At 36.3% G+C, this 23031-nt stretch overlaps 2 long non-coding RNA genes across 2 annotated transcripts; one reads left to right on the top strand and one right to left on the bottom strand.

Annotated features, from left to right (window-relative positions):
* The first annotated feature begins 3028 nt into the window (after positions 1 to 3028).
* Positions 3029 to 15948, top strand: LOC141514866 (uncharacterized). Its single transcript, XR_012476135.1, has 3 exons — positions 3029 to 3130; positions 13926 to 14021; positions 15279 to 15948. It is a non-coding gene; the product is annotated as an uncharacterized LOC141514866 (long non-coding RNA).
* Positions 11254 to 22804, bottom strand: LOC141514865 (uncharacterized). The gene is made up of 3 exons (XR_012476134.1): positions 22608 to 22804; positions 17418 to 17607; positions 11254 to 14036 (listed from the first exon to the last, which is right to left on the bottom strand). It is a non-coding gene; the product is annotated as an uncharacterized LOC141514865 (long non-coding RNA).
* Between the last annotated feature and the right edge of the window lie 227 nt (positions 22805 to 23031).

Raw genomic sequence — 23031 nt, 5'->3', positions numbered from 1 at the left:
TTTGGGGGAGCTCTAATTACATATATCAATACAATCTTCTAGTTTCATCACTTAGAATGGGGTGGGTAATTTTTTTCTGTCAAGGTCCATTTGGATATTTATAACATCATTTGAGAGCATACATATATAATTATCAACTTAAAAATTAGCCCACTATATTTGTTCAAATATTTCATTCACTCCTAAAAAGCTCCTAAATTTATTGAATTTCAAGTCCCACCTGCTATTGCCTTGGCAGTTTTTTGCCAGATTAAGTAGAATCACAGAAATTTTTTATAGCCAAAAGCATATTTGTCTTCTACTTGCTTCAATTTTTAGATTAGGAAACAGAACAAAGTGACTTACTTAGGGTCACATAATGAAAAGAAAAAGACTGGTAACTAATGCTTTGAGTGCTCTACTCTGTATAACCTTGTTCATCTTTTATAAGCTATTAGGATAAGAAATAATTATGGGATTTATATTAAGAACATAGATATACAGATTTTAAAAACCCAATAACTGTGAATAATCAAACTATGATGTAGTCCCAGGAAAATTCCCATGTTAATTATCTTTAGAATGGTAACTAAATAATTATAAAGTATATCTTGAGTATATGACCTTGATAATGATTCCTATATATTAATCTTTATATTAAAATGATAAAGTAAGGAAGTCCTATAAAGTGCTATTTAAGACATCAAAGGGTTAATTGAAACATCATGGAAAGTACAAAGTTAGGATGTCACAAAGTTAGAACATAATGATATGCAAAATACAATCTTTTATGAAATAGTTTCTAGAGGACTTTGTTGAACCAAATTGAGTCAAGAGATCTAAAAATAACTGTGGATTCTGTATCTTGGTGTCTCAGAGTATACTAGGCAGACTGTAGACTCCATCTTTGTTTCTCTTGCCCAGAGAAGTTTCCCAGTTTCTTTTTTAGATATTCAGTGGCAAAGCCTGTCTTAGAAGTCAGATCTCCAGATTACCAATCCATTCATCAATTCACCTATATAAATCTTATCTGTTGGCTTCAATATACATTTCTATTGATCTTACCTAAAGATTTTTACATCTGTCTCTCTCCCAGCAGATAAAACCATTCAATCATCCCATAATACTGTACCTTGGTCCTCTTTAACTGAATAGTTTGCCTTTCCATACTATATTTTTTATTCCTTCAAGTTCACTAAAAATTCTTATCTTCCATAAAATTTTCCTCAAAATCTATTTTCTTATTAATATAAAATATTTGCTATTTTATATAAACAAAAAGATCACAGATTTAAAGCTGAGAAGTTCCCCCAAATTCATTTTTTTCTTTCATTTTATAATTGAGGAAACTTAAGGCTAAAGAGGACATGTGACTTACTCAAGGTCCTAGAAGTAGTAATACAAGATTTGAACCCAGATCCTCCAACTTCATATCTAGCTCTTTTACCCCTACCACACTAATTCTTGGTACCCACATCCTTCCAGTCATTCAGGTTCTTAACCTTGGAGTCATCATCATCAACTCTCCTCTTTTACCTTACTCACCATATCCAGTTGGTTGCCAAACTTTGTTGGTTTGGCCTTCCTAACATCTTACAACTACATCTATTTTCTCTACTTGAACAGACATCATCCTAGTTCAGCCCCTCATCACCTGTCAAAACTTTGAACCTCTCTCCTCTTTAATCCCTTCTTCATAAAGCTTTTCCTAAATAACAGGTATGACCCTCTCCTGAAAACCTTCAGGGCTCTCTGTTTTCTCTAGGCAAAATTACAAACTTTGGCATTTAAATTCTTTAACAAATTAGTTGTCTACTTTTCCAGACTTACTTCACTTTAATTTCTTTTATGCACCTCATTTTCCAACTAAGCTGGCCTATTTGCTGGTTCCTGAACTTGACATTCCTCAGCCTGCCCACTCCCACCCATGCTTTTGCATGGGCTATCTCATGCTTGGAATGCCCTCCATATCCAAATCTGACCCTTAGAGAGTCATCAGCTTTCTTCATGTCTCAACTTGAAATAAAACATTTTAAATGAGGAAGATGAGTTCAGTTTTGTACATATTAAGTTTAAGTTGTCTGTTCATTTCTGGCTTGAAATGTCCAATAGGTAGTTGGAGAAGGGAGACTGGCAGGAGAGAGATTAAAGCTAGATAAATAGATCTAGGAATCATTTGCATAGAGATGCTAACTAGTCCCATGAAAGATAATGAGGTCACCAAATGACAGAACATAAAGAAAAAAGTGAAAAAAGACAGAACACAGTGACCTGGGGGATAGTCACAAGACATATCACTGGACATGATCTGGTTGAAAAACCAGCAAAAGTAACAAAAAAGAAGCAGCTAGACAGATAGGAGGAAAACCAGAACAGAAAATAGAAGTTTTATCAATGAACTTCATAAAATGTGGCACCTAGAATTAAAATAAGTGATTTTTCCCAATATATTCTGACTAAGACAGAGCACACAAAGATTATCAACTCCTTATTCCTAGAAGGTACATGGTTCTTAATGCAACCTGAGTGCACATTAATTTTTCCTGGCTCCTACACACACACACACACACACACACACACACACACACACACACACACACACACACCATAGTGAATCTGCAATCCACTAAAAGTCCCAATTCCTTTTGAGAAAAACTGCTGCCCTCCTCATCTTATATTTAGATTTTTCTGAATTTAAAAACTATCCCTCCAAAAGGAGTATATTTCAACATAAAAGTAGAACAAAAAAATGTATAACACACAGTTGGAGGTTGAGGACTCAACCTCAATGAGAGTCATGATGACATATAATGGAAATACCTTGTAGAGATTTTTGAGCATGTGAAGATAGTATATAATTGGTTCTCTTCTGATAACCACATGGTGAATAGCAGATTTTTAAATTGGCTGTAACTATGGAAATAGAACTTGGTGTGCTACATAGGACTTTTGTTGACCTCAGCCCTTTTCTTCTTCATTATACTTCTGCTCTTGGTTTGACTCCTGTGCTGATGGCATCTGATGAGAGATACTGCTGTAAGGCCCCATGAATATGGGCCTCATTTCTTTGTTTATTTTCTGCATTTTTTCTTTCATTTTAGGTGAAGCTGATTAATCTGAAAGCTCCCAACTTTGAATTTCAAAAGGTCAGGTGAGTGAGCCTCTCGGGGTTAGGGAGTCTATCATTCCATGTTTCCAAGTTCACATTTGGGAGTTGAATTTTTCAGATTTTTTTGCACTCAGGTTTTTGCATAGATGGCTAGAGAAGTTACAAACTGGAGAAACCTTGTGGTCTTAGCTTATAAATAGCTAAGATAAGGAACTATTTGGTTTGGATTTAAACATATTGGGAGTCATTCTATAGATCTGAGTCTACTCTCTTCAGAGAATAGGTAGCATAGGGGAGGATCTACCCCCTGAGATGTCAGTGGGCAATGTTTGTACTTCTTTCAATATCTTTGAAATAAATGTTCCTTTGTAAAAGCTAATTCACATTAACTGGTTAAATGGAACTAGAAAGAAAGAGAGAGAGAGAGAGAGAGAAGAGAAGAGAGTAAGAGAGAAAGAGTGAGAGAAGGAGAGAAAGAGAAAGAAAGAAAGATACAGAGAAAGTGAGAAAAAAGGAAGGAAGAAAAGAAAAGAAAAGGAAAAGAAAAAGAAACCATTTCTGCTCTCAAAGATTTTGTATTCTATTGGGGGCAAATACTATAGGAAGTCTTTCCAGATTCCCTTGGTTATCAATGTTTTCTTTCTTTTTAAATTATCTTGCATTTATTGACCTATTTACATAGTATAAGCCCTAATATAATGTGAGGTACTTGAGGAGAGCCATTTTTTTTTGCCTCCATATCCCTACTGCTTAATAAATGTTTATTGAATAAAATTTCTTGCCCTGTTCAGTAAATGTTGTATATAAATATTAATAAAAAGATCATCTATGGAATCATTGTATATGTCACTGATAAATTTATATTTTTCCATATTGTTTCCCTGTTATAGGAATGCTATCTGCCAAGCCTAAAAAGTCCCTGCTAGAAAATGTAGAAAAATTTCAGCAATAACTATAAAGGTGTAAAGATCTTTGAAAGATCTATTATTTCTGATCATCACAATGACCAACCGTAATTCCAAAGGATTTATGATTTCTACATAGCTGATAGATTCAGAGATAGCACAAATTGAAGCATATTTTCCTCTTTCTTTTTCTTTTCAGACATGGCTAAAGAAGGAATTTGTTTTGCATGACTATACATATTTGTAATGGGTTTTGTGTTTTTTGAGGTTTTTTTTTTTTGCTTTCTCAGTGGGTAGGAGAGGGAGAAGAAGGAGAAAGATACTTTGGAACTGAAAATAAAATTTGAAAAAAGAAAAAAAGAAAGTCTCTGCTACATAGGCTAGGTCAATTTTTGCCTTAAAAGGCAAAACATCCTTGATGTTTAATTTATTCAGGAACCTAGGACTCAAACCATTGGCATAGCTTACTAGCTGCCAAAATATAAAAGCCCAGTGTACAGTGAGTTGGGGGCTCAGACTTGAAGGCTTCTCTGCTGTTATGTGAATCAATGCCCCCTCCTTTCTGAGGCTATGTGCATGTGGAGAAGAGGGTATGTAAACCAACTGAATTAATGCTGCATCTTTGCTGAATATTCTTCCCAATGCTATTGTTAAGTAAACTTAATTTTTGTAAAGAGATAAATGGTATATGAATGTCGCAGTTCCAGTCCTGACCTGGAGGCTGAAAATTGTATTGATCTTAGTGAAGGCTGGCCCAGAATTTTCCTCTCAGCTGTAAGTTTCCCCAAACCAGAAACTCCACCTAATTTTCCATATCCCTAAATATAGAATCATTTACATTATGTGAACCCAGTAAATAGCTGTTGATAATTTTGTTGATAGATTAAAAATAAAAGAAAACTCTTTTATCACATGGAAAATTATTTTTAAGTGAATTCTGGAAACAAATTTTTGGTGTCTAGCATCCCTTAAGTCAAAGGCTTGTGAATTCACAGTATTTAGCAAACTTCTTAGACTGTCAATATAGAGAGTGGTTTTGATTCCTGGGAGAAGTAGAGCAAATTTAATTAGCTTCACTGGCTTAAATGAGTCCTTTTTAGTCTTTCTCATGAATTGATTTGCATGGCAATCAAGAGTATTAAAGGAGGGTAGACTGTGCTCTGAGCCCACTCTCATGGCTACATTTTTCTCCTCAGGGTTCTCATGTCACCTGAGGGACCTGGAAACTATCTCTTCTCTACACTGCAATCAATCAAATATCCAGCAGCTGTTTTCCCCAATTTGTTACAGGGTTAGAAACTAGCTCTTTAGTTTCTTGTGACCACTTAACATCAATTGGCTTTCACAGAAAGATATTTACTTCGAAATCATAGACAGAACAAATGTATAAACATTATTCCCACATGTATACACATACCCTTTAGGGGCATACATTCTACTACAACCCCAGCTTTCCACTACTTCCCCAAGTTCATCCAATGAGGGTTCATTCAGGATACCAAAAGGGGTGTCCTGAGGGTCACTTCTTGAAGCATTAATACTGCACAGGCTACAAACCAGAACTCTGAAGGAAAATGAACCCTTGGACCTTTTGAACCCACAAGGTTGTAGGCTTCATTCCCTTCACTAATCACTAAGCTCCACCAAGAGCAACGAGGTGTAGCTGACCTAAGAGCTTCCATTTCTCCATGTTAGTTGATCAGAACCATTCCTAGAACTCACCATGTTAACTGATTAGAACCAGTCCAAGAATATGTAGTATGCTCTACAGTTTGAACATTTTTCTTATATATCATTATGTCTCTCCTGGGAATAGCTTCCCAACATTCTCCACGTGGAATGAAGTCATCTTCTCCCTAGTTCATACACATGGAGAAACCATCTGAAGCACTCTGGATATGTGCCAGACCTTCATTACAGAGATTTAAAAGGATCTCGTCACTACATCTCCACCCAGTTCTTGGCCGTTTTGCTGAAAGGAGTTCCCAGAATGCTTTGAAAAGGGCCAACTCTAGCAACTAAGGAATATGACAGGAGTTAATAGGAATTTTGGACTTAGTTTAGGCTGAGAGATCTGAGAAGCAAGAGGATTTAGAGAGCTTTTAAGACATAGCCAATATATACAAATATGAATAGGAAAAACGGTATAGTATCATGTTAATTAGAACCACATAAATAATGTTGAATATTGAAAACTTTATGCTGAATTGAAATCAAAGATAATTCATTTTGTTTGTGCTCATTTTTGCATTGTGTATCATATTTAGAAATACAGAGAAACATTACTTCTACTCAAAATTGTCATGTTCATGACTTATGATTTATTATTGAATTATTGAAGTGTGTAGCTTTTAATTCAAAAACCATCCAAAATTTTTCATTAATCAAATTAACTAAAAGATTAATTACAAATACACATGAGGACTTTTTTTAAATGAAGGATATTGCTTCCAAAAACAAAAAATCTTTTTTATCACTAATGAATAAAATATAGCTTTAAAATGTTTATTTTATATTTATCCTTTAAAATTATTTCAGCATATATTTTATAATTAATATATTAGAATAATCACATATGTATATAATTAATTAATATATATAATTAAATTAATATGTAGGAGTGTTTTGGTGATTTAGGTGCATTATCCAAAACAGTTTGAGCCAATAGAACTAAAGAACAACAGACTGCTGGCCAATGGAAAAACTGCATCAGAAATAATAGGTATTTATCTAGCTGTGTGGCCTTGGGCAAGCCACTTAACCCCATTTGCCTTGCAAAAACCTAAAACAAAACAAAACAAAGAAATAATAGGTAACAGAGAACAACACAATGGCATTGCTACTAGTTCTACAATAAGTGTGTGAATTGTTCTGGCCAAGTATGTTCTCATGTTTGTCTGGCTACATATTTCCTGGTCACACATGTGCCCTTCCAAAAATATTTTCATCATCTGTATTACTTTTATGTGTGTTCTTTTCCAGTGGTAATATGATGGGTGGTGGCATGAATCCTTTCTTGTCACTCATTTTTCTATGCTATTAAATTTATTTTATTTAAATGAGTTTTCAAGATTGAGCTAGTGAAATAAATGCATTGATGGGAGTTTTTGAATTAGGTTTTCAGAGAATACTAATTTAGGTTGAAAATGCTTTAAACCTAAAGTAACTGCTAGTGTGTGAAAGGAGCCTGGGTACTATAAATAATCTCTTATAATATAGCCAGATAATCCAAGTGGTTTCTTCATTATATAAGGAAGTAGATCTATAGAACTCAGACATAAGAAATAATCTAGCCTAATCCTGTGGTCCTGAGAGCTTGTGACTTGCCAAAATTGAAAGTAGAGATCAGAATCTCCTGTTTCCCAAAGTCCTATTATAATGCTCTTTCCAACTACACCTAAATAATTTTCAAATATCTTTTTGACACTTTTAAAATAAGATTTTGAGTTCCAAAATTTTCTCCTCCCCTCCTCTTCCCTCTTCCCCAAGTGATCAGATCTAGGTTATACATGTGAAATCATATTAAATATATTTGCACAATATGAAAGAAGAAACAGCATAAAAGGGAAAAAAAACATGAAAAATAAAAACAAAAAGTGAAAATAGTATGCTTCAATCTGCATTCAGACTCCATAATTCTTTCTCTGAAAGTGGATAGCATTAAACATCAGAGTCTTTTGGAATTGTCTTAGATCAATTGTATTGATCTGAGAGCTGAGAAGAGCTAAGCTAATCATAGTTGATCATCATGCAATGTTTCTGCTACTTTATTCAGTATTCTGGTTCTATTCAATTCACTCAACATCAGTCTTTCCCATTTTTTTATGAAATCTACTCATCATTTCTTTTCTTTTTATTTTTTTTCCTTATTTTTTTATTTTCCAATTACAAAGATAGTTTTCAACATTCATCCTTTTGCAAACCTTTGAGTTTCAATTTTTCTACCATCTTCCCTTTCCATCCGAATAATTAATTAAGCTCTTCCATGTCCCTAGTATGACCTGGAAAAAAATAGTAAAATAAGTTAGGGGCATGGTGATGAGTGGGATAAAGTCTGAGATTTCTTTAGTAGAATATTATAGATTGGAGAATAGTTAACTATGTGTCCCTCCTCCCTTCACAAATCAATTTCTGGGATATTGGTGAAAAGTTAACTGTGACCCCACCCTATCTGTTGAAGTCCGGATGATCATTCAATTCATGGGGCAGAAGAGATAATCTGGTTTTGAATTTTATGCTCTTTTCCCTAGATTACTTTGCAAGTCTAGATTATAAGACCACCTTCCTCATTAAGGAGGGTGGTTCAGTGGGGGCTGGGAATCTAGTTAGGATAAATGTGGGCCTTTTGCTTTTGCCTCAATCTCTGTAATTGATTGTGGCCCATTGCTCAAGAAACAAATAAAGCTTTCTCTTCATACCTTGAGAGATCTCTGAAATTTAAGTGGCATTTGTCCCACACAGTGACCTTGTAGTAAAATACTTGTTTAGTTGGGAATCTAGCCAGTTCCTGATAAGGAGGGGAGTGTTTACCAGGAACTTGGCCAGTCCTGTAAGGGAACCCTCTTTTTTCTTCATTACCTGGAGCATGGGCATTCATCCTGAAACTTGGCCAGTTTCAGGATGGATCTTCTGGGTCCAGAGCAATATAGATACAAGCCTTGCTCCAACCCCTTTTGAATCTCACCCATGGAGAGGACATTCTTGCTGGGACCCTTCTGATCTGAACTGTGAAAAGGGCTGAATTTTTGGGATTCCCCAGCTTGAGATTTCTTTCATGAGTCACAAGCTCCCCAGATCATTTGATTGATTGGTAAAACTTTTTATCTCTTTTGATTATTTTTGGTAATGTTTCTTGTCTTTCATTATCTTAACTGTAATTATTATACTTTTAATCCTTTTAGGAATCATTAGTTATTTGTTGTTGTAAGCTTTCTGTGACTTTACCTTTGTTGGAGTGTGTCTTCCTGTTGATGTGAATCTGAACTAAAACCATTAATCAAATACCACCCTCCTCCCCATGGCAGCATATAAAATTACATTGAACATGTTTCTCTATTAGTCAAGCTGTGAAAGAGGAACTAGAACTAAGGAGGAAAAACACTTCTCATCATTTCTTATAGCACAATAGAAATAACATCTTTTTGAAGTAGTAAAAATAAAAATATTTTAAAAAGCAAAACAATAAGACCTATGATTTCATTGATTTAAGGCAATTTCAGTGAGAACCATCCACTACCAATGCAGATATGCATCTTCTCTGTAACTTCTGGTCTTAAAATGGAAAGGTTAAATGCACATGGCCACCAAAAGTCAGGTGGGACTTGAACCTAGTTCTCTGAGATCAATTCTCTTTCCATTATTCCGTTCTTCCTTTCATATTTTACAGTTATGGAAAGCAGGATTTGGCAATTATAAGTGAGTGGTAAGCAATTTACAGGAGAAAGAATATTATTTGTGATTGAGCCACAATTCAAAACTAGGCTTCTTTCTGCTATAGGCAATTTGATCTATTATTAAGCAATGAGTAATATTGGCCTTCATTAATAATTACTATATAGGGGGCAGCTAGGTGAAGCAGTGGATGGCCCTGGAGTCAGGAGTACCTGAGTTCAAATCTGGCCTCAGACACTTAATAATTACCTGTCTGGCCTTGGGCAAGCCACTTAAACCCATTGCCTTGCAAAAACTAAAAAAAAAAATTACTATATATAACAAAACATTTCTGAAGACTTATGATGAAAAATGTTTATCTACCTCCAGAAAAAAAAACTGATGGAATTTGAAACAGATTGAAGCATACTTTAATTTATTTTATGTTTCTTACTTTCCCCCTTTTTTGGAGGGCTATGTGTTCTCTTTTGCAACATGGCTAATATGGAAATATGTTTTGCATGACTGTACATGTATAAGCTTTATGAAAGTGCTTGCCTTCTCAAGGAGGAAAGAAGGGAGGGAGGGAATTTGAAACTCAAAGTTATTAAAAATTTTTTTACATGTAACTGAGAAAAAAAGATAAAATAAAAACATTCCTTAAAAAATAAATTATTGGTGGGGCGGCTAGGTGGCATAGTGGATAAAAGCACCAGCCTTGGAGTCTGGAGTACCTGGGTTCAAATCCGGTCTCAGACACTTAATAATTACCTAGCTGTGTGGCCTTGGGCAAGCCATTTAACCCCATTTGCCTTGCAAAAACCTAAAAAAAATAAAAAATAAAAAATAAATTATTGGGGCAGCTAGGGGGCACAGTGGATGGAGCACTGACCCTGGAATCAGGAGGACCTGAACTCAAATCCAGCCTCAGATACTTATTAATTACCTAATTTGGGCAAGTTACTTAACCACATTGCCTTGCAAAAAATAAAAAAAAATTTCTTTTAGTAATTGCATTGCTATTTTTTTTTACCAATTTATCTATTGTCATTCTAAAAGAGGGAAAAAAACCCCATTTGTTATTTCCATTGACATGTACTACAAAAACATTGCTTATTCCACACCTACAACTTTTTAAAGTTTTGAATCTTAAATTTCTGTAAGAAGTTAATTTTGCTCAGAGTATATAAAAAGGAAGATTGAGATTGAGGAGGAGCAGGGTTTTGAAACTGCTGGGTTATATTTAGGTTGGTAGGCATAATAGACCATGAGAAAGTACTTTCCAGGTCCCCTACTCTCCCTTCTATTCATGCTTTTATCTGCCAATCTAATAATAGAGAAGAAAGTGAGCACTAGGCCTGGAGTTTTACAGTGGCAATGCAGTTTAGTAACGTCAGATTTCCCATAGGAATGTATACTCCAAATATTTGGAACTGACTCCTAAAAATGAACATTTTCTATATCTTTGTCTATGGAAAAATTACTGGATTAGGAGTTTAAAGGTCTGTATTCTACCAATTTACCTTCAAGTCACTTAAAACATTGAGCCTCATCACCATCTTTAAGATGGAGTTGGACTAGCTGACTACTAAAGTCCCATAAGACTCTAAATCTGTCATCCTATTGTAGAAAGATTTATAAGTTTGGATCAACCTTAGTCACTTGTAGGTCTCCCTGTGGTCTGTTACTTGATTTGTATTTAATATTTGATCTCATTAACACAAATTCAAGAGCAACCCAGGGGCATATTTAGATATGTCCTCATTAATCAGTTGGTTTAAGATTCACCCTACTTCATTAAATATTATTTATTGAATAACCTGGAGAAAACTTTCCTGATATTTTCATATATCTCTATATATTAAATCCCTTAATTTATTTTGATTAAATGAATATAAAAGTTATTAAATATATAATTTTATTCATTAGTAATACAACAAATAATAGTCACATCAGACACCAACATAACAGAATCAGATTTTTCTTCACTTCTGGAAACACAGTCCCAATACCAGGTAGTCTTAAAATCTTTTAAGAACTTTCTTCAAGTTTTCATCTCCCTTCAGACAATCCATTAATCCAAGAACCTTGGGAATGGCAGTGATTCTAACTCTGGTAGAAGATGCAACCTGGTCCTTTTGTATCTACAGTCACAGCTACTGAATAACTAGGAAAGATTGTCAAAATCTTGACCATTGTCAAATAGTTTAACATCTAAAATTGTAAGATTTTATCTGTTGAAATGGCATCTTCACCATAAAATCATGAAACCATTTCATTTGACTTGCAACTGAAAGCTCTTATGTGTTGTCTCCCCCCATTATAATGTGAGCTCCTTAAGGGCAGGGGCTGTCATACTTTTCCTTTTGTATTCCCAGCAATTAATGAAGCAAGCTAGGTTCTCAACAATACAAACAATGACTCCCTTGACATAGTCACATTATTCAAATTTATATTGCATATTTCTGTCATACTCAAACCAATGTTCAGATTTTACATATTAATAACTTCATATAGTATGAATTTGAATATATTGGGACCACTTCAGGGAATTTATTATTCATATTGATCAGGACCTAGCTGTGCTTTGTAGAAAGTAAGTACTTAATAAATTCATCCATTCATGCAGTCAAAAGTGCTCTAGCCCTGTAGATGGTCTTTTGTACAGCCAACAGAGACTTCCACAATCTCCTTCAGAAAAGCAAAAATACTTTCCTTGAAAAAAGTTCCTCTCTTGGGCTTATTTATCTTTGCTGTCTACAATAAAGTATTTTATCTGAGGCCTACTCACAGATGAGACTTCTCTGAACCACTCAAATTCTGAAGAGAATGAAGAGCAGGAGTGTTCTGGGAAAGGTTAAAATGTTTGGACAGTAAGGGAGAGAGGGAGGAAATGTATGGTATGCAGGACATACTTTTTAATCTAATCTTCATTATTAATATTTTCTCCTTTTTTTAAGTCTAAACAATCAATAGAATACTAAAGCAAGTCCTAATCTGTGGAGTATTTGCTGGTTTCTGGTTTCATGCTGAAAATTTAACAATTAGCTTTCTTGAGTTAGTAACAACTGACTCCCTCCCACACATTCCTGGATCTAATTCATGCTTTGCATACACATGAAATCTCTGTCATAGAAGACCCAGCTTTAGCCCTACCTTTCTGGGTAGACATATTTGATGTGTCTGTCACAGCTGTTGCTTTCTATTGCAAACATTTTCTTTTCTATCAATCCTTTTCCCCTTTTAGGCCTCTATGTTCTCTTCCTCAGAAGGGAGTATATAATTCAGTCCCTAGAACTATTCTTTATTGTTAAGGTAGTTGGTTTTTTAAATGATCTAGTAAATAGGGTTATTCATAGAATACTGACTCTGGCCTTCCCAGTCCTGACCATGCAACCCTCTGATTTTTTCCCCTTTATTTTCTTCTTTTAATGTCCTTATTTTTATTCTTTGGATCCACTCCTAAAAACATCCTTTTGAATTTCCAGTCCAAAACTATTACAATACATATTAAGCACATCAACAACTATCTTTTGTGATAATAAATTTGTATTTGACAAGTAGAGATGCTAAACTATTCATTAAAAAAATAAGAATATAGACTTTGCCGAGTGCTTTTTGATTTGCAAACAATTTTACAAATATCTCATTTCATCTTCACAACAACCCTGGGAGATAGAATTTATTATTGTCCCATTTTATAGATGAGAAGTATGAAGCAGATAACAGTTAAATGACTTGCCCATGATTTAAGCTTAAATCTTCTTGACTCTTAAGTCCAGGGCTATTTTCATTGTATTGAGTATATATATATATGTGTATATATATATATATATATATATACACATATATATATAATCTATACAATAAGGAGCAATTAAATAATTATTTGGAATTAAGCTGCATCAAACAAAAGAATTAAACTGACAAGTTTCTGCCATTAATTGTCAGTAGCCCTTTAAGACACTTTTCATAGATAATTTTATAAGAATACAATTATGGGAAGAGAAAAAAAATAAAATCTGAACCATAAATCCTATGTGTTCTAGGGTTTGGCATTAGCTAACCTTGTTTACAGGTCACTCTTCAAGCTGCTATTTGACTCATTGTCATATTTAATCTCATTAGCCCATTGGGATTTTCTTCATTAATCAGTAAAATTATAACATCCTGTTTACTAATTAATTCATTAGCCCAGTCTCTACTCCAGTTCCTTAAATATTACTTTTTACTCTCTTTTCAATAGTAGATACTCTACATAAATTAAAAACCTTAAACTCTTAGAGTAAAACACATTTTAAAGTACTGAATATGCAATTTTAATATTACCTATAATAAAAATTATTTACAATATTTTGTTCGTAAAAGTGATCCAACCAATTACCTCAAACTCTCATGTAACCTTAGAGAACTTCACTTCTAAGAATATAATTCCGCATGATTTAGTTCATTCAGTATTACAAATAAAGTCTCTTTGCAAGATTCTTCATCCCTTTTACTAGATAAAGGTTCTTATGGTTTTATCAGGAAAGAAGATACTTCTAACTTTCTCTTTTCTTCAGCTTCTCTTCAGTCATGACAAGAAAATAATTTCCTCAGTTTTTCTCAGACTATCATTCATCATCTCTCCAGCATTTCCATTCGGTCTTAAAGCAACAGTAAGTACAGCCTCTCTAGGAAAAGATTTTTAAACAGATATTACAATTATAAATATATATATATATATATATATATATATATACATAATATTTTAATGTCATATAACACATTTTATATGCATTATCACACACAATGCCCACCTTGTAAGCTGGGATTACCACTTTTATCTTCATGTCTCCAATGTTTAGTACAGTGCCTAGCATGCTGAAGTTAAAGTAATACATGTTTGATTGACTGATGAACAGCCTTTCAAGCCAAATCATAGAGGCATAGAAGTTAAGTGAAGCCAAAAAACAAGTTCTTTGCTGAATTTATCAATTGATTTTGTGAATTGCAGGACCAAAAATGATACAATGCAATGAGATTTTAAAAACATAGGGATAGGATCCATATGTTTAAAAATTCTTTATAGCAGTTCTTTTTGTGATGGCAAAGAATTGGAAAGTGAAAGGGTATTCCTCCATTAGGGAAAGGCTAAAGAAGTGACTGTACATGAATATTGGAATACTACTGTGTTGATGAATTATATATGAGGAATGATAAAGGAGATGGTTTCAGTGGAACCTAGAAGACTGGTATGAACTGTGTATAAACTAGTGTGCACAAGCAAAACTAGACCAGTTATTGAAAGACAATCAACTTTGAAAAGACTTTGAAACTCTTATCAATGCAATGACTAGTCTCTTGACAGAGAATTACTGATTGAACCTTTTTAAAAAGTCTATGGCTGGGGCAGCTAGGTGGTGCATTGGATAGAGCACCGGCCCTGGAATCAGGAGTACCTGAGTTCAAATTCGGCCTTAGACACTTAATTACCTAGCTATATGGTCTTGGGCAAACCATTTAATCCCATTTGCCTTCGGAAAAAAAAACCTAAAAAAAGTCTATGGCCAATGTGGGAATTTATTTTGCTTCACTACTTTATAATAGTGTATTTGTTTTTCTTTCTCTTTCAATAGGAGAGGGATAGAAGGTGGGAGGAACAGAGAGAAGATTTTCAATGAATGAAAAAAAGTAATTAAAAAAGAAATGAAAAGAAGGGGTTTGTGCAAGGCAAATTTTGAAAGTCAAAGTAGTCATAACATTACTGGAATACTTGGCAGTCTTTCCAAAGAATTTTCACGTTGGTTCATTCACACTCATATACAACCATACAATATATAAAGGAATTGTCTAATCTGTATGTATATGTACACACAAGGAATTGTCTATTCCTGACATGCCTAGATAAAGACAAAAGTTCTTTCTTTCCACAGAGTACCACAACCTATCTGGCCCCTGTTGACCAAAAACTCATTCTCTTTAAAGAGGCTAGGAAGCTTGAAGGAAGACAGTTTAACTGTCATTTTGTGAAGTGTGATTCTGGAGAAATTGAGAAGAGGAAGATAATGGAAATGTCTTGAGAGAAGAAAAGGGATGAGGAAAAACTATTTTCTTAATGGAACTCTTTTAATCTTAAACTTGTAAAGATGAAGAGAATTCTTCTGGAGAAACTTTGATTGGTATCCTGAGAAGACTGAATGCTGGAATTGTATTTCCAGAAGTAAGGGGAAGTCAACTGCAGTTACATTTATGACTTGAGGTGATTCACGCTGTTTGAAGTTTCTCAGCTAAAACACTGTAAATAATTATCTATGTCCTTATGTTTTTGTTTATTATATTGTTAATAAAGTAGGAAGAAACTTTGATTCTTCGTTATCTCTCAGAGATTATAGTTTTTTGATGCAGAGAGATGGACAATTACTTTAGGGGAAAGAGGTTTCTCAAGTTTGTAAATTTTTTGGAAACCAGGGCAACCTAAATTGATTTAGTTAGTGAGATGATATAATTTTGTAATTGAGTAAATAACCAATTAAACTCCTAGATTACCCTGGAACTACAGCTGATGATAATAAATATGGTAATAAAGCAAATAGTTGGCTAAAGTTTGACCTATAAAGAGAATGTAGTCAACTGTTATATATTTAACTCAGTGTTACAAGAATCAGAGTACTAAGCTGGAAGACTGAAGTTTATCTTGTCCATGGTCTGCAAAGTGTGAGCCAGAGACCAAAACCTGATTTCAAGGGCAGGTAATCAACCAGCAGGAGGATGGGAATATGGATCACATAGCCATGGTATTTGTCTCCTAAATAACCAAATCTATATCTCCCAACAATCCCCCATTCTAACCCCATCCTTTTGCTTTGCAGAGGTCACAATCTTCCCCTACTTCTGAGCTAGGCCTCAATCCCTTTAGCAGTTAAAACATAATCATTATCTATGCAGGTGTCGTTGGGAAATCACTCCCCATTTTAATAAACCTACCCCTTCTCTCCCTCTTCCCCTAATAGCTTTGGCTGGTGATATTTGGGAAATGGGTTCTTTGGTTAAGGTAAATGAAGGAGATTAAATGAATGGTAAATTCCAATCTCACCTTTTCATTTTGATGGGACAATAAGTCTGCAAGGATCAACAAGCATAGATGGGTTTCTATCTACATTGCGGCTATTATATTTCCCTCATTATATTCTCTTTCCCTAGGCCCCCTTCTTAACTAGCCTATTTCTGCAGTCTTCTACCCTTCACAACCTTGGTACCATCTCCAATGCCTTACTCTCCATCAAACTGCATAGAAAATCTTTTTTCTGTCTCCACAACACCTGTATCTATCCCATTTAAGCTAAGACACTGGAGGTACTGGAGGGAGGCCACCATGCTACTAGGGCTGGGCCAGCTCCCTCCCCAGACTGCACACCACCACTCCAGGGTTCCTGGGGGTAGTGAAACAAATGGGAACTGTTGATATAATTAATTATACTAACAGTTTTTGAACCAACCCTACATTCCTGGGATAAATCCTACTTGATCATAATGGATTATCCTAATGATAACTTGTTGTAATCATTTTGGCATCTATATTCATCAGGGAGATAGGTCTATAATGTTCTTTCTCAGTTTTAACTCTTCCTGGTTTAGGTATCAGCACATATTGGTATCATAGAAAGAGTTAGACAGAGTTCCATCTTCACCTAACAAAGGAGAACTGTTAACACCCTGTGGTAACTCCCTTGGGTTCTGTGGGGTGCCTTGTTTATTTTTAATCTTACCACATGGAAATGCAGAGATTTTTAGCCAGGCCTATTGTTTCCTAAGCATCCTGTGAGATGCTGAGTATGGAGTGAGGGCCCTGGCCTGGAAGCACAATTTATCTCATTGTTTTCTGTTATCATTTTGAAGGTCAAATGGAGAATGACAGATGTCATGCTTTTGGGAAAGGCACTGATGTGTGTGTGTGTGTGTATTTATGTGTGTTTGTATGTATACATGCATATATATATATATATATATACACATACATACAGAGAGAGAGAGAGAGAGAGAGAGAGAGAGAGAGAGAGAGACTTGATTCTTACTGTGTGGTCTTGGACAAGTCACTCAACCCTGATTGCCTCTCATTCAGTCATCCTGATTTATATATAGCCATTGGACCCAGGTGACTCTGGAGGAGAAAGTGAGACTGGTGACTTAGCAAAACACCACTTCACTCAAATCCAATACATGTGATTGTCTTGTTATCACCTCCCTGATGTCACAGTCTTCTTCCTGAATGAAGGACAAACATTATTATTACTAACCACCACAATAGTTCAGATCCTTATCATTTCTCTCCTGAACTACTGCAATAACTCTGATTTGACCTCTGTTTCTAGTCTCTAAACACTGGGATCTATTATCCACATAGAACATGAGTGGGATAAAGTCTGAGATTTCTTCAGTAAAATATTATGGATTGAATTTGGTTAACTATGTGCCCCTCCTCCCTTGACAAAGCAAACTTCTGGGATATTGGTGAAGAGTCAACTGACCTCACCTTATCTGTTGATGAGAATCATTCAGTTCCTGGGGCTAAAAAGATAATCTGTTTCAGTTTGAATTTTATGCTCTTTTCCCTAGGGTAGTTTTCGTTTAGATTGTAAAACCACATGGGTGGGTGGGTGGGGGGTAATCTCTTTAGGATAAATGTGATTCTTGGACCTTTCTATTTTACCTCAATCTCTCTAAATGATTGTGTCCTGTTCCTTAAGAAAGGAATAAAGCTTTCTCTCCATACCTTGAGAGATCTCCGAAATTTATTTAAGTGTCATTTGTCCCACACAGTCATAAAGTGATTTTCCTAGGACTGAACAGGTTACTCTCCTACTGAATAAATTACAGTGTCTTTCCATTGATTCTATAAGAAAATATATTTTTCATTAAAGTTTAATGATGTATATAATATAGCCCATTATAGAATACATATAAAATATGTACATATCGAGTATGCATAGTCAAAAATTTTTTTACTGCCTGATCAAGGAATTTTGGTAACTACTCATCTTGCCTCCATGATTGTAATTTTTGGATTAAAAACCTCTGGAGTGGTTTTGTCTTAGCCTCTTCCTTTGATGGAGTGTTGTTTTTGATAAGAAAAAAAATTTGAAATATCTGAGAGTCCAGAAAACAAATTCATGTAGTTCTAATAATCTCTTATCTGTGCTTTCTACAGAACTCAGGGTTTCCCAAAGTGCTGCCAAAGCAAAACTGGACATATTTATTTCAACTTCCTGTAGGACATAAAAGCAGCTGGCATATTCGAATGAATAGTCCAAGTTCCAAGAACAAAGAGAAAGGAAACTCCCCTTCCCCTCCCCCACTTCTAAATGCTTTTTCTCTTTGTCTGAGCTTGATTCTTCTCTAAGACTGCAGCAGCAGCTGAGAAAGCACTATAGCTGTGTCATCAACGATCATTTCAGTTACATTCTTGCCCTAGACTTCCAAAAGGAAAAAAAAATAAGATAATCCAAAGGATTTAAATTTATGCCTGCTGTATAGTATTAATATTATCTGCTGCTTGAGTTCAATTATTCTCTCATGTTCAATACTTTTATAATAAAGTATCATGAAGATATTCTGCTTCACTTTTTTTTTAAAAAAACTCAGAAGCCAGGAAAATGTCAGCATCCTCCACTCAGCAGTTCACTGAATTATTTATTCTGTTGCCCCTTCTGCCTTCTAAACACTTTTAATTCCCTTCTGCCTGAATACAGCTAATAATCCCACAGATCTCAAAAGACTCAACCTTTGCTCAGGAATGGTATAGTCTCTCCTCCACCCCACCTTTTAGAATTTTTCTAGGTCCTTCTAAAATCAATAAATTAAATTTACAGAAAGTGATCCAGAGGGGGTTTATTACTGAGAAAGTAAGGAATCTTTGATCACTGCCATAATCTTGATATCAAATTAATAAGGTATTCTCATTGGTCTTTTTTAACATAGAAGGAAAAGGAACAATGGAAAAGCAGATTTTAAAGCAACAAATCTTTGAAAGCAGGTGCATTAGTATCACAAAATTTGAGAGGATTTGGATTCAATACTGTCTAACACATACTGGCTAGGACTCCAGCAAAGCACTACCTCTCAGTGACCTAGGCAGTTCTCCAAAGCCCATTTCCAGAAAGCTGCTAATCTCATCTGCAATGATAGAGGAAATTTCTTCACAAAAGGATTACCTTACTCTGATGTCTACAAAGAGAGAGGGAGAGAGGGACAGAGACAAAGACAAAGAGAGAGACAGAGATCCCTTGGGGGAGCTGCAAATACCCTCTCTCTAGAAGCAAAAGCTTCATCTCCTATAACCCAGAACCTTCAAATGCATAGATTCCATTCATCATCTCCCTCCTCCACCCTGTCCCTCTCCCCCTGCTAATCAGATCCTATGACTCAGGCTAGATATGAATCACATAGGTAAAGGCACAAATAACTATGCTTAAAACACAATTATAACGAAGCTGGAAAGTATTTCCACCGCAGAGGATCACAGAATCAAGATCCAGAAGGATCTGAAGGATTTTGGTCTGAATATAAAGAGATGAAATTCAATAGGGAGACATATAAAGTCTTGCACTTTGGTACAAAGGTGTCAACTTCACAAGTGGATTATAGGGAAATCTGTTGTAAAAAAGAACCTAGGGGTTCAGAGGCCTGCAAAATGAGTAGCAGCATGATTTTCTTGTTCAGTTGTATCTGACTGTTTTTGATCCCATTTGGGTTTTCCTTGGAAGATATACTGGAGTACTTGGCTATTTCCTTCTCCAGCTCATTTTGCAAATGAAAAAGTTAGGGCAAATGAGTTGAATAAGGCTGGATTTGAATTCAGGTCTTCTTGACTTCAGACCTAACACTCTATCCACCTACCTGCCTGGTATTATGATAGGGCAGTCTGAAAAGTGAGTGGTCTTGGATTGGATTAAGAGGGTCGTAGTTTCTAGGAATAAAGAGATGAGAATTCTATTTTATTCTGTTCTCATCAGACCTCATCTAGGTGTATTGTGTTAGGTTCTGGGTACTACAATTTTAAGAAGGATGATGTCCCTTGAGAGGGAAAAGAGGAAGACAATGAAAATGGTGAAGGCTGTGTCGATTATGGATGAACTGGTCATGTTTAGCATTGAGAAGAAAAGACCAATGAGGAACTAAATAGTTATCTTCAAATATTTGAAAGCTTGTCATATGTAGGATTAAATTTGTCTTGTTTAGCTAGCTCAGGGGGCAAAGGAAGGAGTAGTTTTGAAGAGGTAAATTAAGGTTAGATGTTAGGAAAATACTCCTAATACTAGAGCTGTCCCAAGGTAAAATGTCCTGGCTAGGAAGGTCGAACACCTCCCCCCTTGGAGGTGTTCAAGCAAAGGGTGGATCACCACCTATTTAGTATGATGTAATGTAGATCACTGTTCTATGATCTTCACTATGAAAAGGAGGAGGGCCAGAGAAGGAAAAATACAATTTAGCAGGAGGAAGATTGCCTAATTCCCCACTGTCTTTCACCCCAACCTCATACCCTTTTCTCCCTTCTTATCCTCTTTCTCTTTCTCCTCCATTCTTTAATCTCAGTGAAGGAAGGAGCATCAGTCTAAATCAGTAGTCTTGGGATTTTATCCTGAAAAACAACTGACTTCTTTCACTGTAGCTTAGCTGCTCCTGGTACCATCAAGAGAAGGGGTTGGACTAAATACGGAACCTGTTTCTATGGACAGATTTCAGTGCATTTGTAAACTTGGACGTTTTGACATTTCGATAACTGCATTTCAATACAGTTTCCTTTCTAAAAATAATGTATTTTATTTGAAGCATTTAAAAACATCATTTTGGACAATTCTAAAGAACTTGTGAAGGAAAATATCATCCACATCCAGAAAAAAAATTGTGGAGTCTGAATGAAGTCCAAAGTATACTATTTGCCATTTAAAAAATTGTTTTATGCTTTATAGTCCCCCCCCCATGGTTTCCAGTTTCCTTCACAATGGGCTAATGATGAGATGTGTTTAATATAGTCATACATGTATGTCCTATGTCAGATTATTTGCTGTCAAAGGGGGAAAGGGTGAATGTTGAAACTATCTTTACATGTAGTTGGAATAAATAAAATTTTAAGATAAAAACTTTATTTGGAGCAGAATCCACAAACTCCACCAGATCGCCCAAGGTGACCACGACACAGACACACACACACAGACAAGAAGAATTTATCTAAATCTAACTGTCTAAGGTCTGGTCTGCATAATGGTGCAACATAGAAGTTGGATTCCAAGAGAAGGGGAGATACTGTTTCCACGGCCGATGAGTTACATTGTGGCCAGTATATTCCACAACGAGTACGCTGGGCTCGGGACCAGGAGCCCAACCAGCATTCCCTTTATGCGGCTGCACCAGGCTTCCAAGAAGGGTGGGGTCGCGAATTTTTGCCTGAGCTAAAAAGATGACGTACTCTAAAAGTCCGGGCTCCTGTCCAATGGGAGAGGCGGAGAGGGATGGAGCGACCGCATTGCGACAAATTCACGAATGGAAAAGAGGGGCTGAGAGAGGGGGAAGAAAAGGGCGGCTTCTCGGAAAGCTCCCCCTCTGCTTCTAGCGGCCTCTTCTTTGTGCCTACCATCCCATCGTTTTACATAAAACCGGAGCCTCTTTAGGAGGATTAAAACCCTCAAGGCAACCGTCAAGTTTTCTATTTCACATCCCCTTTTTAATTGTCTTAAATATACCGTGAAAAATGAAGACTAAAGGAAAAATAAAAAAAAATAATTAGCCTCCAAAGATCTAGCTAAATGTTATCTACCCAAAAGGACACAGGCTCCGGGATATTTCTTCTGAATCGAAAAAAAACCCCTGGTATTTAGTATTGGGACTCGTTATGGGAAACGTTTCGAGCTGGTACCCGGGGTCGCCCCTCGGACGCTCTGGCTCCCACACTCTGAGTCACGGCAGCCCAAGGCTTTCCTTTGTAGGTTGGGTTTTTGTTTTTTGGTTAATTTATTTTGCAAGCCAGGGTCCTCCCTTCCTCTGCTGCAAGCAGTCGCAGCATCCTCGGGCGGCCGCGGCGACCACCAGGTGGCGCGCTGGGGGCCCGCGAAGGCCAGATCGGGGCGCCATTGTCCGGCCGCAGCGCGGCCGCGGAGGGGGAGGGCCGCGCCCTGCTTCTCTCGCTCCGCTCCCCCCGCCCCGCCCGCTTCCTTTCCAAGGCGGCCCTTCTCGCACCCGCAGCCCCGCACGACGGGCACAGTCCTTACCTAAATCTGAAACGTCCTCAAATGTCAGAATCCCTAAGCATCTAAATGAGTTCCCCCACAGTGGAAGAGGTCTGTGTAGCACCTGAATCTCTCTTTCTTAAAAGACAAAAAGAAAAAGCAAAAAGTCACCGCAGTGTTTTCTTTCCTGCTCTTCCTGTTTACGCCAGGGAGCCCCACGAACAAAATGACCGGCTCCAGAAAATTTAGCTGGGGCTCCCCCTGCCGGGAGCAGCTAACAGTGACCAGGGAGCAAAGGGGAGCGGCAAGGGGTCCGGGGCTCAGCTCCGGGGAACCCGGGAAACCTTGGACCCATAGTCTGGGTAACTGTTTTCTGGAGGATGAGCTAAGCTGGATCTTCTAGCATAAAGAAAGCTATCCATCCCCAAAGAAAGAACTGATGGTGTCTGAATTCAGATTTTTTCTT

The sequence above is a fragment of the Macrotis lagotis genome, chromosome 2 (assembly GCF_037893015.1).
Source record: "Macrotis lagotis isolate mMagLag1 chromosome 2, bilby.v1.9.chrom.fasta, whole genome shotgun sequence".
Taxonomy (NCBI): Eukaryota; Metazoa; Chordata; class Mammalia; order Peramelemorphia; family Peramelidae; genus Macrotis; species Macrotis lagotis.
Note: the sequence above shows the minus strand (reverse complement) of the source record. Positions and strands in the feature narration are given on the sequence as shown.